Genomic DNA, 16383 nt, shown 5'->3' with positions numbered 1-16383 from the left:
GCGAGGGGGGGCGCAGGCTGGTGGCCGGCAACCGCGGCCGGAGGAGCGAGGGGGAGGCCACGGGGGTGGCACGGCAGGCCCAGAGGAGCCATGGGGGGCAGGGGCGTTGTGGCCGGAGTAGGAGCCAAGGGGGGCGTGGCCGGAGTAGGAGCCAAGGGGGGGGCGCCTTTTTTATGTTTGCTCCCCCTCCTCTTAGAAGCTGGCTACGCCATTGTACCTAGGTACAGTATTACAAAATGTCCTGTGTGAGCTAGAGGCACATATGTGCTACCGATTATTAAAAAGCCCACATTCTCACATCTCAGTGGTTTTAAGGCACCTCTGATAGAATTACTAGTTTTGCACTATAATAGAGCCTGTGGTACATATTACTAGATATTACCCTCACCTCTCTTACTCATATCCTGGCACCAACAAGGCTACAACACTGCAAACAATAGTCTTGCACTCTCCATTGTTTTCCAGCCTGTCCATACATTTGTGTTCAGGTAATAACATGAACGAATGGAGTACTTTTTCCAAAAGTGTTAAATTGCCATCCAGAGACCATGATGCACCTCATTACTTCCTTAAATGGGAAAGTACTCCCACATAAACTGAAATAGACCCAGTGATGCACCTGAGACAAAATTCAAGGTAGAAGGCCACCTATTAAGAAATAGCAAAGCAGACCGAGGAAAACTTTGCACCCTGTTTACTGTCTTGTTTCATTATAAGAGTGCCTATTTAATAGCCTCAGCATGAGAGTGGTTTCTATATTAAATTCATACCAAGAGTTAGCAGGCATAGATAAAAGGAAAGGAAATGCTGCTTGCTTGACCACTGCTTACCCAGTGCAACAGAGACCTTTAAAATCTGATGGCAACACAAAGGCTCTACATAAATCCTCTGAAGTGAAATGTTTGTATCTTCCCCTTTGCAATACAGATAAAAAAGGCTTACTCACTTTGCAGTAACTCTGGTTCTTCGAGAGCTGTCCCCCGACAGGTGCTCCACTTCGGATGTGCAAGCACCTCTGGAGCCCTTGATCAGAAATTTTTTCATTAGCAACATCCATTCGATCTGCTCATGTGCTCTATGCAATCTCATGGTGCGCTCTGAGGATATGCAGGGCCGTGCAGGCAAACCACCCTTAGCTCCTTCTCTATCTGAACATCCAGCAAAGAACAGTCTGAAGCAAAGGGGAAGGAAAGCAGGTAGTGGGAGCACCCACAGAGACACACATCTCAAAGAACCTTTTCTTCTTCTTAGGAACACTACTCCATGGGTGCGCCACTTCAGATGACTCCTGACCAAGCAGTAATACACCCAGAGAGCCATCTCGACAGTCTCTGTGAAGAAATTGTGGACCCCCCCCCCCTAGATCTTTCTACAATGAAGACAAAACAGTGATTTCCGAAACTGCTTCGTCCTGTCCAGGTAAAAGGCCAAAGCCCATCCTACATCTAACATATGAAAGGAGGTCTCACACTGAGATTTATGTAGTTTAGGGGAAATAACTGGTAGATGAATTTACTGCTCAAGATGGAAATCTGACAGCACCTTAGGTAAGTACAGGCCCGCTGACAGCAATGCTGGGCCCCAGGGCTGAACAGTCAATGGGCCTCCACGCACGGACAAGCCACGTGGACGTGGTCCGCCTGACACTTGGGCAGTGCTGCGCCTGTGCTGGCTGGTGCCCAGCGAGCTGCCAGCTGCGCTGCTGGGCGTGCTCTTCCGGCACGGACAGGGCTTCCACATGCCTGCCTGGTAAGGTTCCCAACTGTCTAATCATGCAAACCCAAAGACCCTTGCCCCCCCTCTGCCCTGCCCCTTCCCTGAGGCCATGCCCCTGTCCCATCCCATCTCCAAGGCCACGCCCCCTGCTCACTCCATCCCCCCTCCCTCTTCCCCACCCTCATTCACTTTCATCAGGCTGGGGCAGGGGGCTGGGGTGCGGGAGGGGGTATGGGGTGCAGGATCTGGGAGGGAGTTTGGGTGGGGGTGCAGGCTCTAGGCTGGGGCAGGGGGTTGGGCAGCTCCCGAAAACAACTAGCACACCCCTCTGACAGCAGCTCCTAGGTGGGGGGGCCCAGAGGGTCTCTGCACGCCATTGCCTGCAGGCACCATCCCCACAGCTCCCACTGGCTGCAGTTCCCAGCCAATGGGAGCTGCGGAGTCAGCGCTCAGGGCTGGGCAGCACACAAAGACCTGTTCCCCAGGGGCCGCGGGGACATGCCGGTCACTTCCGGGAATGGTGCGGAGTGAGGGCGGGCAGGAAGCCTTTTAAATCGCCTGGGCCGCTGGGCAATTGCCCCCTTTGCCCCACCCACCCCCACCCCCGTCGGCGGGCCTGGGTAAGAACTTCAAATGCGGCTGTAAGGATACCTTGGCCCTGAAAAATATCATAAATGGGGAGGGTCTGCCATCAAGACTCCAATCTCTCCCACCCTGCAAGCTCGCGTGTTAGCTACTAGAAAGGCAGTCTTCAGAGATAAGCGAAAGAAGGAGCACGTTGCCATAGGTACCCAAGTACCAGTTTGAGATCAAGTCAGAGTAGGATCCTCAACTTGTGAGTAAAGATTCTCCAGGCCCTTAATGAGTCTAGAGGACATAGGGTGAGCAAAAATAAAAACCCCTCTAAAGGGAATGAAATGCAGATATCGTGGCCAGGTATACCTTAAATGGAGCTAATTGATAATCCTGATTTCTTTACATCCATCAGAGAATCCAAGATGGCGGAGAGCGGTGACTATTCAGTCACAAGGTGGAGACGGTGACACCAGTGGTTGAATCTTTTCCATTGCTGAAGATAATTAGAGTTGACTCCTTTCTACTGGTTAGTACTACTTGTACTCCTGCTGAACAAGTGGATTCTAATCCCATGAACCATCTAGGAGCCATGCTTGGAGGCAGAGGGCCCCCAGGTTGGTATGAAGCAACGTGCTCCTTCTTTCGCTTATCTCTGAAGCCTCCTAGGAGAGGAGATGATGGGCAGTTGGAAGCTTAATAGCCAGTTGGACACAAAGGTGAAGCAGGTAAGGATACCAAGCCTGTTTCGGCCAGTACTATAAGGACAACCCTGGTCTTGTTCTGTCTGTGGTGTTGGAGGGAATGTGTAAAATAGGCCCTTCATCCTAGGAAGGAGAAAGTGTCTCCCAAAGGGAGGCAACCTAGATCACCTCTTGAGCAGAATAAGGGGCACTTCTTGTTGCTGAATGTGGCAAATAGATCCACCTGAGGAAGACCCCATGGAATATTCCATGAAGAATTTGGGAAATCCCACTCATAGTCCTGCGAGAACAACCTGCTGAGCAGATCTGCTGTGATATTCTGGGTTCCAGGAAGGTAAATGGCTGAGATCTGAATCTGATAGTTTATACACCAGTTCCACAACTTTATAGCTTCGGCGCACAGGGAGGGGGATCGTGCTCCTCCCTGTTTGTTGATGTAGAACAGTGGTCTCCAACCTTTTTACGCCCAAGATCACTTTTTCAATTTAAGGGCAACCCAGGATCTACCCCACTCCTTCCCTGAGGCCCCACCCCTTCCCCAAAGCCCCGCCCCACTCACTCCATCCCCCCCTCTCTCTCTCTCTCCATTGCTCACCCTCCCCCACCCTCACTCACTTGCACTGGGCTGGGGCAGGGGGTTGGGTTTCAGGAGGGGGTGCAGGCTCTGGGCTGGGGCTGAGGGGTTTGCAGTGTGGGAGTGGGCTCTGGGCTGAGCCGGAGGCAGGGGGTTGGCGTGCAGGAGGGGGAGAGGGGTGCAAGCTCTGGGAGGGAGTTTGGGTGCAGGGGGGCTCCGGGCTGGGGCAGAGTGTTGGGGTGCAGGAGGGGGTACAGGGTGCTGGCTCTGGGAGGGGGGTTGGGGTGCAGGCTCCAGCCAGGAGGCTCTTAACTCAGGCGGCTCCCAGTTGGAGGCGCAGCGGTGCTAAGGCAAGCTCCCTGCCTGCCTCAGCCCCACGCCACTCCCACAAGGGGCCAACGTAGCTCCGCGTGCTGCCCCTCTCTGCAGGCAGCACCCCCGCAGCTCCCATTGGCCACAGTTCCCCATTCCCAGCCAATGGGAGCTGCAGGAGTGGTGCTTGCAGGCAGAAGCAGCGTGTGGAGACCCCTGCCCTCCCCCACCTGGGGCTGTGCTAGCCGCTTCTGGGAGCGGCGTCAGGCCTGCGGGGCAGGCAAGGAGCCTGCCTTAGCGGCAGCTCTGCTGCACCACCGGAGATCATGATCGACTGGGAGAGTCTCCAGGATCAACCGGTTGGTGACCACTGATGTAGAACATGCAAGCCACATTGTCCATTATAATCCTGATTGAGTTGCCCTTGATGAGGGGTAGGAATTGAAGACAGGTGTTCTTGACTGCCCTGAAGTCCAAGAGGTTGATATGGAGACTCATTTCCTCAGATGAGGATATTCCCTGAATTGTGAGGATATTGTGATGTGCTCCCCACCCTAACAGAGATGCTGGTACCGGAGGAAGAGTCTTTTGCCTCCACGGTACTGAGTCAAGAGGTCAAGGCCTCTGACACTGTAGACGTAGAGGGAGATCAGGGCTTCTTGGGAGCTGGCTCCTTGAGAGGGGAGACTGAGTCATCTTCATAGACTTCCCCGAGTCCTCCAAGGTCTTCCCTTTCCTAGGAGAGACCTTAGCCCCAGATAAAGGAGCATGGGTCTGCCCAGAGACAGATGTATGTGGGGAGAGGTCTCCTGACCTGAGCATTCCATCAGCATCAGTTTCAATTTGGTCTCTCGATTCTTCCATGCTCTAGGTTCTAGAGCCAGACAAAAAAAATAATAAAAATCATACTTTTGGGAGATACGGGACTCTCCCAAGCAACAGATGCATTTGGAATGGCGGTTGCTGATCGTCATATCCTCCTGACAAGAGAGGCAGCGTTTCGGTATTACTAATATAAATCTTCACCAAGCAAAGGCACAAGTCATGGCAGGACAATGCAGCCCAAGCATAATATTGTGTCTGAAGCTCTATATACACCAAACAATGGACTGGTCAGTTATTCAAACTGTAAACAAGTTCACTCACTGCTAGGTGCCCCCTGGTGGCCAGGTGTAGCATAGCAGCTTTCTTTCTGGGTTAGCCCCCTTGCCAGTGGTCACTCCGGCGCTGTGGCAGTTTCTCTGTCAGTGATTCAGCCCTCTGGCCATGTCACCATCTTACGTCCAACCCTTCCAGGGTCACAACAGCCCAAACTAGAAATCCCTAAATGTCTTTAACACAAACAAAATCCTTCCCCTTTTCTGGGGCTCTTTCTCAACCTCCCTTGCTGGGTTTAATAACCCATGCAGAGGACTTATATGTCCCCCTCCTTGGGCCAGTAGGGGAACCCAGTCCCACCCTCTACTCTGGGTTCTGGCACAGGGTCCTGTACTGAACAGCTAGGTCTGCTCCTTTACCCATAATGCATTTTCCCTGGGACACTTCCTACCCAGCCTCTTTAAGTTCTCATGTCTGTCTCTTCTCTGCTGGGTCAAGGTCTGTCCAGGCAGGGAGAATTGGAAGAGCTTTCCTTACGCTCTAAGTTTTCTGTCTAGCTCTCTCTCCAGCCCCTTCCCCAGCTGGGTTTTATCACCACTTAAGCCTGGTTCATGTTCCCATTACTGCAGCCATCTTCTGCTCTTATAGGGAATTTGTCTGATTCCCCTCTGGTGGGACTCATTCTGTAATCAGGTTAGCTTAGCCCCAGGCTCCCCAGCCCACAAAGCAAGCAACCCTATTACACAAATCTTTCCTGTCCTGCAACAACTCTAAATCTCAGAGACAGAGCTCAGTCCGTGTTATACTAAATTTAAAAGCCATGAAACACATTTTGTATCAATGTATCTCCAGTATTTTATCCTGAACTGGATAATACTGTCATTCAATGTAGCTGTTTGGTAAAACCTGTATGCCCAGGAGGCTTCATTACAGATATCACTGGAAAATAATCAGCTGCCTCGGCTCCAACGGTTCTTAACAGTAGAAATAAAACAAAACAACAAATCATCGTAGGCCAAATCCTCAAGCCCAGAGCAAAACCTATGGATTTCCTGAATCCATCTGATGAGACACAGTAACAGCTATGACACAATATAAAGAATACTTAGAACTTACACAGCTCTTCCCCCACCCCTGTATACCTCAAAACACTTTGCAAATGGTAGGTAACCATCAACAGCCTCACTTTACAGGGAGAGAAACTGAGGCACGGAGCGATTACACAATTTCCTTGAGGTCACATAAGTAGTTTGGTCTACGAAGCTAGGCAGCTGGAGTGCTGTGACTGTTGCTTAATACACTGATCCATAACAACTCACCGTTACCTTGTCACCTGTTTGCTGTATCCACCTAGTGTCTGAGGCTAAAGGTGTGATAAATGAAAGGAGGGGGGGTAGCTCCCTCTTATGGACACCCAGCCAGCCAGTTAGCTATAAAGTCCCTCTTGGTGGCTGTTTGCTTTACCTGTAAAAGGTTAAAAAATCCCCCAGGTAAAGAAAAGGGAGTGGGCACCTGACCAAAAGAGCCAATGGGAAGGCTAGAACTTTTTAAAATGGGGAAAAAGCTTTCCCGTTGTTCTCTCTGGGCTGAAGAGATGGGGGCAGCTGGAATGCTGTGTAAAGTGTGGACCTGATATGAAAATTCATCGTCCGTACTTACAAGGATTCATTGGGACAGGGAATGTTTAGATAGATGCGATTAGGTTTATTTCTTTTATTTTCTGTAAGGCTTGTGGACTCCTCTGTGCTAACAACAGATGTTTTTGTTTGCTTGTAACCTTTAAGCTGCACCCCCAAGAAAGCTATTTTGGGTACTTAATTTTTGGAATTGCTCTTTTAAAATCTAGCAAAAGCCTAAGTTCCAGATGTATTTTCTTTCTTTTTGTTTTTAATAAAATTTACCTTTTTTAAGAACCTGATCGGTTTTGTGTCTTAAAAGGTCTGTGCATGTGTTTTTTAATTAGCTGGTTGCAACAGCTGGGTTTCCCTTTTGTTTGTTTTCTTTCTCAGCTTCCCCCAGGGAGGGGTGGAAAAGCCGCGGGGCCTCAGGGAAAACTTCCCAAGTGAGTTTTTTTCAGGATTTGCAAGAGGCAGTTTTTCACTTCTGTGATGGCAGCGTTTACCAAGCCAAGGTCAGAAAAAAGCTGTAACCTTGGGGGTTTAATACAAGCCTGGAGTGGCAAGTATAAATTTTAAAAATCCTTGCAGGCCCCCACCTTCTGCACTCGAAGTGCCAGAGTGGGGAATCAGCCTTGACAAAGGGTATGTCTATACTTTGAGCTGGAGTGTGATTCCCAGCTTGAGGAGGCTGGGGCTAGCAGCTGCAGTGAGTGCCCATCTGAGATCATAGGTGCGTATTTGGGATGGCTACCCCCTCCTGCCACAGCTACACACTATTTTTAGTTCGCTAACTCAATCAGAGGTAACACGAGCATGTCTTCATGAGCTGGGAATCGCATCCACAGTTCGAAGGGCAGACGTGCAGCCCTTGGGTGAGTAGGGGTGGTCAAAAATTTTCCATCAAAACCTTTTCTAGATAGCAAATTGGGTTTTCAACTAAACTAAAGGGACTGCTATTTTCAAAAATATTTGATTTTTTTATTGGTAAAACAAAAAACTGGGTAATTTTTATTTTATTTTTTTTCAATTTTTGGCCTGAAATTATTTTGGGCTTTTGACTTAAAAAAAAATTATTTTGACAAAATTTCAAAAGTTTTCTATTGCTGGGAAATGTTCCAAGCAGCAATAACCGCAACATCTTTGTGGTATGGGCAGTCTATTTGCTATGTGTGTGTACAATTTGTAATCTAATTGGGCCCTGAACCCTGACTGGGTCCTCTGGACACTATGGCCATAAATTAAAATAATGTGTAAGCCAAGGGCAGAACTAGGAACAGTACCTAGACTTCCCAGTTTCAGTCCAGGCCCTCTTTATAAGTCCACAGTGCCTAATCACCCATATCCCAATATCCTGCTGGAGGAGTACATAATAGGAAGCTACAGTACTGTTACATTCATAGACCAGAAGGGACCATCACGATCAGGGCCGGCACTTCGGCGGCGGGGGGTCCGCTCCACGTCTTCCGCGGCACTGAAGGACCCCACGCCGCCAAAGACCCCGGAGCAGACCCCCCTCCCCCACCACCCTGGAGCGGACTCCCCCCCGCCGCCGAAATCCCGCTGGATGATCCTCTGCTCCTCCCCTGACTCTTCGGCTCTGTTTAAGAGCCAAGCTGCCCGAGCGCTACCGGCTTCGGGCAGCCCCCATGCCTCCAGACCCTGCGCCGCCGGAACAGAGCAGCTGGAGCCCGGGTGGGGAAGTGCCCGGCCGGCGGCTCGGGGTCCGGAGGCAAGGGGGCTGCCCGAAGCTGGAGCGCTCGGGCAGCTCGGCTCTAAAGCCGAAGAGTCAGGGGAGGAGCAGAGCAGCTGGAGCCCGGGAGGGGAAGTGCCCGGCCGGTATTTTTCCCGGACATGTTCGGCTTTTTGGCAATTCCCCCCGGACGGGGGTTTGATTACCAAAAAGCCAGACATGTCCAGGAAAAACCGGACGTATGGTAACCCTAGAGTTACAGAAATCCTCAAATCTTGATTTAAGGACTTCAAGTTACAGAGAATCCACCATTTAATCTAGTTCAAACCAGCAAGTGACCCGTGCACCAGGCTGCAGAGGAAGGTGAACCCCCCCCCAGCATCTCTGCCAATCTGACATGGGGAAAATTTCTTCCTGGACACAAATATGTGATCGGTTAGACCCTGAGCATGTGGACAAGACCCATCAGCCAGACACCTGGGAAAGAATTCTCTGTAGTAACTCAGAGCCATCCTTACATTCTTGGCCCACTCATGCCCCTGCTGCCTAAATTATCATGATCAAAATATCAGTGTTGCAATAAAAAACAACCCTCAAGATATTTTTAAACTTTTAAATTAGTTTTTTTATCTGCATAAAATCTATTTGCAGGATTAGGAATAGCCTCTCTCTAACGAGCCTTCTATCTATAGCCATACAGGATGAAATCTTGGACATTATATTGAATACTCTCAGAGCCCATAAACCAGTAGTATGATCCATGTCTGGATCACGGCTTTGTTTTCTTGGTAATGTTCCTTCTTCTTTCATTCTGCTTTATCTTTTTTTGTACATTGATCTTCTTTATACAGGCTACTCTGGATCAAAGGACCTATATAAATAAATAACATATAATGCAATATTCTATTATTAGGTTAGAGCTTGGACTTTTGGAACTCAAAGAGGGGAATCAAAGTAGGTCTCATTTTCTGTTCCTTTTTTTTCCCATTAATGATTAAATTTAGCCACACAAAACAATACCTACATTCAGACTTAGTCCAACATTTAGCTGCCCCCTGAAGATGGGGGAAAATCCCCATCAAAATATATGCAGCTGTATTAGCCTCTTAATTCCCTCTGAGGTGATCCTTACAAATCACTCCTTTCTGGCTTTGATTAGGCAAGCAGTGGAACTCACAGCTCACCAAACTCTGTTCATTTTATTATTTCATCTTCTTACCCACCCCATTTGTCTGTTTTGTCCACCGGTCACATCCTGTCTGACACCGGCTAGTAAACTCCTTGGGGCAGAGAGAATCTTTTATGTTACTTGTCTGTACAGTGCCTTGCACAATGGATATTTATTCTTTACGTGGGTTCCTCTGCACTTCCCTAATACAAGTCATAACAATACTGTTGGTCGTGCAAATAAATATTATTTTCATTTTCCCCTTACACTGTGTTTGCGATCTTTACATTAAGAAGAGTAACTAGGAAGGGCAATGGGGGGGGATCTAAAAAACATACCACTTTAAATATCTTACAAGGATTCAGCCAGATGACCCTGAGCTTCAAGACTTCTGTACAAGCAAAATAAAGGTTGATTTCGTGGCAACACAAAGCATTTTTGCTATACCCTCTAACAAATTCCCATGTTATTCTCACTATCTCTCCATGTTATGTATTAGGGTTGTCTCAAGCATCTATCACAGAGTTATGTAAGCACCAATTAATGGGCTTAAAACAACTCCCCAAAGCAATGGGGAGACTGCTCAACAAGCCCTCTCTGGCACCAGCTACAAAGGGGAATTCTTGCGTAGGGCTGAGGGGCTGGGGCAATTGAAACACAACTGCTCAGCTCAGACTCTACTGGTAACTCAGCAATGGTAACTACGGGGAAACACATACAGGTTATTTGTGCTCTGATCTGCAATAATCTCTGCACGGTGGAGCAGTCTTGCACAAGATAACTGCCTGTCAGAATACAGACACACAACACTGCCGATTTTGCAGCATACACTCTGCGGCTGAGGTTTTCAAAGAAGCCTCAGGGACTTGGGTGCCCAAGTAGTATTGACTTTCAGCACCCTTAGGCTCCTTTGAAAATCCCAGCCTACATATTGCTGTCCCCTCTTTTGACTCTAGTGCCCTGTTGTGACACCAGCTTTGCCCCCTGCCTTCCAGAGGAGGAGGAGAAATCAGTGACACAGTCTGGATATGTTCTAAGTGTGACTTGTTTTATTTACACATACACACCAGTCCTGAAATGAGATGGTCTCACTCACAGCATGCATGGCCATCTTTTCTTCCAGGAGTCTCAGCCCAACACTAATACCCATTTCCCAGGGAGCTACTCTGCCCCAAGAATTTACACCTCTACCTAGATATAACGTGACCTGATATAACACGAATTCGGATATAATGCGGGAAACAGTGCTCCGGGGGGGCGGGGCTGCGCAGTCCGGTGGATCAAAGCAAGTTCGATATAACGCGGTTTCACCTATAATGCGGTAAGATTGTTCGGCTCCCAAGGACAGCATTATATCGAGGTAGAAGTGTATTTTAATCAGAGCTCAGGCAAAAAGCAAACTCCCCCACCTTGCTTGCACAGCTCCATCTCTCCAGAAACTGCCTCTACACAAAACCTGACATAACCAAAAACTAATGACAGAGCATTTCTTAACAAAGCGGAGCATTTGCTCACACACTAAGACAAAGAACTATGTCTAGCAGCACCATCTGGTGAAGCCTGCCATGACACTATGTTTTTGGGGGGCTGTTGCTGCAGCGAACAAGAATTTGGCCACATGTGTGCTGCATGATCTCCCCATGTTCTAGAATGCAGATTTCAGAATGGGTCCTGGAATGAATATATTCCATTTCTAGGTTTCATGGCTGCCCCAAATCAAGCTGCTCTTCATTATTTAGCACCTTTAAGACTAACAGAAGTATTGGGAGCATAAGCTTTCGTGGGTAAGAACCTCACTTCTTCAGATGCATCTTATTTCGGGAAAGGGAAGTAGGGACAGAAAAGGAAGCAAAATAAGTAAGAATGAAGATAAAAAGAAGCTAAAACTACACAAGTTTCAAATTGCCCAGAAAGACTGAACAATGGGTGCTGGGAATGTCTCTGTTAACTAAGAAACCCCTGAGCTGAGTGCATCTCAGTTTCAGTGAACTGCAGATGGGTGTGGCCCAACCTCTGTCTGTGCTGAAGCTGACTGGAATGTCTAACCTAGCAAGACAGGAGGGGAGGGGTGCCTGTTCTGGCAGGAGGGTGTTCTCTGTGGTATCCCAGCTCATCGAGTGATGGTCTCAAGGGAAGACAAATGGAAATTGATATACAATTTGCCTGGGAAAAGGCTGACCTGGAAAAAGAAAAGGCTGCCCACCAGCCTGGACTTAAGAAACAAAGCAATTAAGACCCAGAAGCATGACCTGGCTGTAATGGAGTGGAAGAGGTGCACAGAGATATGTATCCTGGAGCTGGAAGTTGGGGTCCTGGTGACTGCTGCGGTGGGAACAAACTCCAAGGACTCTAGCTGGAAGCAAACCCAACCTGAGTGAAAGGGGGGGGATTTTGCTGGCCAGCGAAAGGTCCCTCATAGCTGGTAGCTGTGAGCCTACAGCTGGATCAGGGTCTCTTTCCCTTTTGGGGGACACAGGAGTGTCTGCCCCATAGGGGAGCCCAAAAACGAATTTTAGGTATACTGCCTCCGCCATGGTCAGTGTCCAAGTCTCTGGCAGTAAGTTCAGGAGGAGGATGTGACGTTGTGCAGTCTATATGGTTTTATAAAAACATGATAATAAAGTGAATATAATGTAACTGGGGTAGTTTTATAAAAAAAATGATAATAAGTGACTATAATGCAAATGGGATATGCTTTGTGCAAAAGGTCTCTTGTAAGGTATCATTACAAAGCTCATAAGCTACTGAGTGTGATCATCCTATTTGTAGAAATGTACCACTCTTGTATCTAAAACTAGAAATATAAAATGTAACTCTGAGGGCCTATTGTAATTATGTAAAGTGTGGGCCATTAATGATGGTTTGGAATCTTGATGACTCCCATTGTCTGCAGATGGCTGTTTACCTGTGAGTCTCCCTGTATATGTGTGTGCTGGCAAGTGAGTAATGAAGTCTTGCAGTGACATGTGATCATGTCACCTGAACTGGAATCCATCTTTAACCTGGTGCTTTTCCAGTGAGGGGAGGGGGTGGAAACCCAGAGGGACAAAGGGTTCCCGCCTTATGCAAAAGATATATAAAGGGGTGGAAGAGAACAGAGAGGGAAAGGAGCCATCATGAAGAATCCCCTAGCTATCACGTGAGCTGCAACAAGAGCTGTACCAGGGGAAAGAATTGTGCCCAGGCCTGAAAGGTGTCCAGTCTGAGAAAAACTTACTGAAGCATCTCTGAGGGTGAGATTATCTGTATTCAGTTTGATTAGGCATAGATTTGCGCATTTTATTTTATTTTGCTTGTGACTTACTTTGTTCTGTCTGTTACTACTTGGAACCACTTAAATCCTACTGTCTGTATTTAATAAAATCACTTTTTATTTAGTAATTTACTCAGAGTATGTATTAATACCTGGGGGAGCAAACAACTGTGCATATCTCTCTATCAGTGTTATAGAGGGCGAACAATTTATGAGTTTACTCTGCATAAGCTTTATGCAGGGTAAAACGGATTTATTTGGGTTTAGACCCCATTGGGAGTTGGGCATCTGAGTGCTAAAGACAAGCACACTACTGTACGCTGTTTTCAGGTAAACTTGCAGCTTTGGGGCAAGTGATTCAGACCCTGAGTCTTTGTTAGAGCAGACTGGAGTGTCTGGCTCAGCAAGACAGGGTGCTGGAGTCCTGAGCTGGCAGGGAAAACAGAAGCAGAAGTAGTCTTGGTACATTGGATGGCAGCTCCCAAGGGGGTTTCTGTGATCTAATCCGTCACAATCATGATGCGGTCTTTCATCACTTTATTTTTTTAAACAGGATACCCTACCTTATTCAGTGCACAGGATGGACTGTGTTCACGAAATGTATTCAACATTTCCTCTTATCATTCAGTAGGTGGCCCCATGTCTTATTTACTGCTCTGGAAACAAAGTTAATCAATCAATCTCCTCATGGGCTTCTCTATAGTGCTCATCACTGTAGTACCTGAGTGCTTCGCAAACATTAATCTATCTTCACAAACCCCCTGTGAGATGAGGGGATAGAATTATCTCCGTTTTGCAGATAAGGAGCAGATGCACAGAGATTAAGGTCAAAAGTGTCCATTAATTTTCCGTGCCTAATTTGCGATGCCTACGGCCTTGTGAAGTGCTATAAAAAGAGAAAAGTATGTCTGAAGCACAGCTCCCGTTGACTTCAGTTGCAGCTGTGAGCACTCAACACTTCTGCAAACCAGATCCCTCTGCAGTCTAGTCAAGCAGGTCCTCCTCCTCACTGCTAGAGTGGCAGCAGGAGAAGAGAGAGCATAGTAGAGGCCCCCTGCTCTCAGTGCTAGTCCAGGTGCCACAGTAATTTCTGGCTGCTCAGCCTCCGCAGCCGTGGGCTGATGCGTACTCAATACAGTCAGAATCTTCAGAAAATTTACCAGCTAAACTCTAACAAGTCTCTACTGAGCATGTGCTAACAGAGTTCGAGAGGCTCTTATCTTGGCCAAATCTAGGCGCTTGTTCCACAGCAATAGCAAAAGGCACACTCCTGACAAGTTTCAAATCTCTGCTCCAAACCATGGACGCTGGAACTTTGCAATGAAACATCTGGGAGATTATTTTTTTTTAAACCTGGGCAAAAATATTTTTTCCCTAATCTCGTTCTCAGAAATGACTGAACCATTTTTGCTAAACCTTTAAAAAGTAATTCATCCTGACGCAGTCACCTGGCATGGGAAATTTCAGCCCAAATAGTTAAAGTTTAGCAACTGAAAAACAGGGTCTTACAATGGGAAGTGTTGAGCAACCTTGACTATAGGCATCCCTCCCAGCTCCACCCATAATAATTTGCATGTCTAGTGTATCTGCCATTGAATGAGCTCAAAGCACTTTGGAAACATTCAGAGCCTAATTGTCAGTAACAAGTAACACACACAGCTCCAATTGAAATCATCCAGACCTATATACATTCATTGCCTCTGAAAATCACCCTAATCAATCAACCCTCTCAACTCCCCTGTAATCCTAGTTTTATAGACAGTGAAACTGAGGCATTTAGAGAGCCAGAGGCAAGTGAAAGTTTAAAGCTCCAGGACTCCGTAGTTTTAGAAAGGATTTTACATCTTAAATGAAAACCGAGAGACAGAGATTCAGAGATATTGTTGTTAGTGTAATGCTCCTACCAACTGCTCATGTCTAGCTGGAACCAGAACTCCTTGCATATAAACGCTGCATTCTGTTACCACTTGCAGTGATGCAATCTCCCCAAAATACAACGTGTGACTTTTTTTTAAAGCAATGGAGATTCAGTTCATTAACAGTTGCAGAGCCCTTTCCAGCTCCCTCTTAAGTCAATGGCAGTTTTCCCATCAACTTCAGTGGGAATAGAAATAGGTCAGGAGTGGATTCTAAAATCAATTAAAGTACATGGAAAATGAGATTTGGATCAGACCCTTAAGAAGCATATAGTCATTAACAGTAAGACCTGCTAGAAATATTTGTATCATTACAAAACATTCAGTTATGTGGCTTCCGTACTTACCTATGGAACTTGCCCACTCCGATGACAGGAAAGATCTGGAATTTGATGGTCTTTGGGCAATCATGGAAGGCATAATATTTTAGCCAGGCTCTAGAATGTGGTCAGAAGGTGGTGGGCCCCTTCAAGGGGAGTTAGGACCCAGTTTATCCTAACAGGCTTCTTTAAGCCCATTTCAGCCCACTTGTCAGCAACTAACTACCGAGGGGGCTGGTTGGCAGCTAATTGTCTGAGCATCTGGGCCTGATAAAAGGCTACCATAGCTCACATGAAGGAGGGTGCTCCTAAGGAGAAGCGCTCCCACAGAAGCTAGCCTAGGGGTAAAGGGACTGAATGAGGAAAAGGGGCCAGCTGGGCAGAAGCTGACAGGTCTGCAGCTGATCTGAGTTACAAGTCCAGCTGCAGAAGGAGAGCGGGCGCATTTCTATGGAAAATCATCAACACACACAACTGATTTTCTGAAATGATATTTTCAAAACATTCTGTTTTGAATTGACATTTTGGTTCATTTTGATAAAAAATGTCAATTGTTTTTAAATTTCAATGTTTCCAAAATGAAGTTTTTCTGAAATTTGTGCACTGTTTATACACACACACACACACACATATATATGTGTATACACACTCACACTTTCCATCCAAACTTGGGACAAAAATAAGAGATTGAAATGTTGGAGTTTCCATTTTCTGACCAGCTCTGCTGTTGATGATGATTCTATCTTACTGAACAGGACAAGCAGAGATTTTTCAATTTTCTTCTTATTTCAGGTAAACAAACTTTATTTATTCATTAATAATCCTTAAACCTCAGAAATCATCATGAGGGGGGACAGCAGAGATTAAAGAAGAGAATGAAGGATTTAACCATCTGAAAACATCCTAATTTTTTATTTGTGGCTTTCAAAATTCCTGTTCTCACACCCTGATCCAAACGGAATGGCCATCTTATTAGAAAGGTTAAGAGTGAATCTACGCCAGTGCAACTCTCCCGAGCACAAGACCCTCTGCACCACCTAGTCCCTTAACACAAAGCTTATGTAACGCAGAGGACAGTGTGAAGGAATTGTGCATCGCTGTGGCATTTGCTCTAAGAGACTTTCAATGCTCCATGTATTGCACAGTGAACTTCCAGGAAGCTGCTGTTGTAATCTGCAGTTCGAAAAGCTTTGAAACATATCTTGTTCCAAACATAAAATGTGATGCCAGGGTTGAATATTGAGCTTCCAAAAATACCAGCCCTCGGTCTTGCAATGGCTACCAAACCATACTGCCAAATGATAAACAGCAGTAAACACATGAAACAAGAAAGTGTCACTGGAATTTATGCACTGCAGTCTGAACACCTGGTCCTTCCTCACTGAAGTCAGTGGAATTTTTGCTATTTATGTCAATGGGAGCAGGATTGGGCTCTGGCAT

General features: G+C 46.9%; 1 protein-coding gene across 1 annotated transcript in view; it reads right to left on the bottom strand.

Moving 5' to 3' along the window:
• The window catches only part of KCNQ3 (potassium voltage-gated channel subfamily Q member 3), a 239112-nt gene that overhangs the window by 173932 nt on the left and 48797 nt on the right, over positions 1 to 16383 (bottom strand). The window lies entirely within an intron of this gene.

This window comes from Emys orbicularis, chromosome 2, assembly GCF_028017835.1.
Source record: "Emys orbicularis isolate rEmyOrb1 chromosome 2, rEmyOrb1.hap1, whole genome shotgun sequence".
Classification (NCBI taxonomy): domain Eukaryota; kingdom Metazoa; phylum Chordata; order Testudines; family Emydidae; genus Emys; species Emys orbicularis.
Note: the sequence above shows the minus strand (reverse complement) of the source record. Positions and strands in the feature narration are given on the sequence as shown.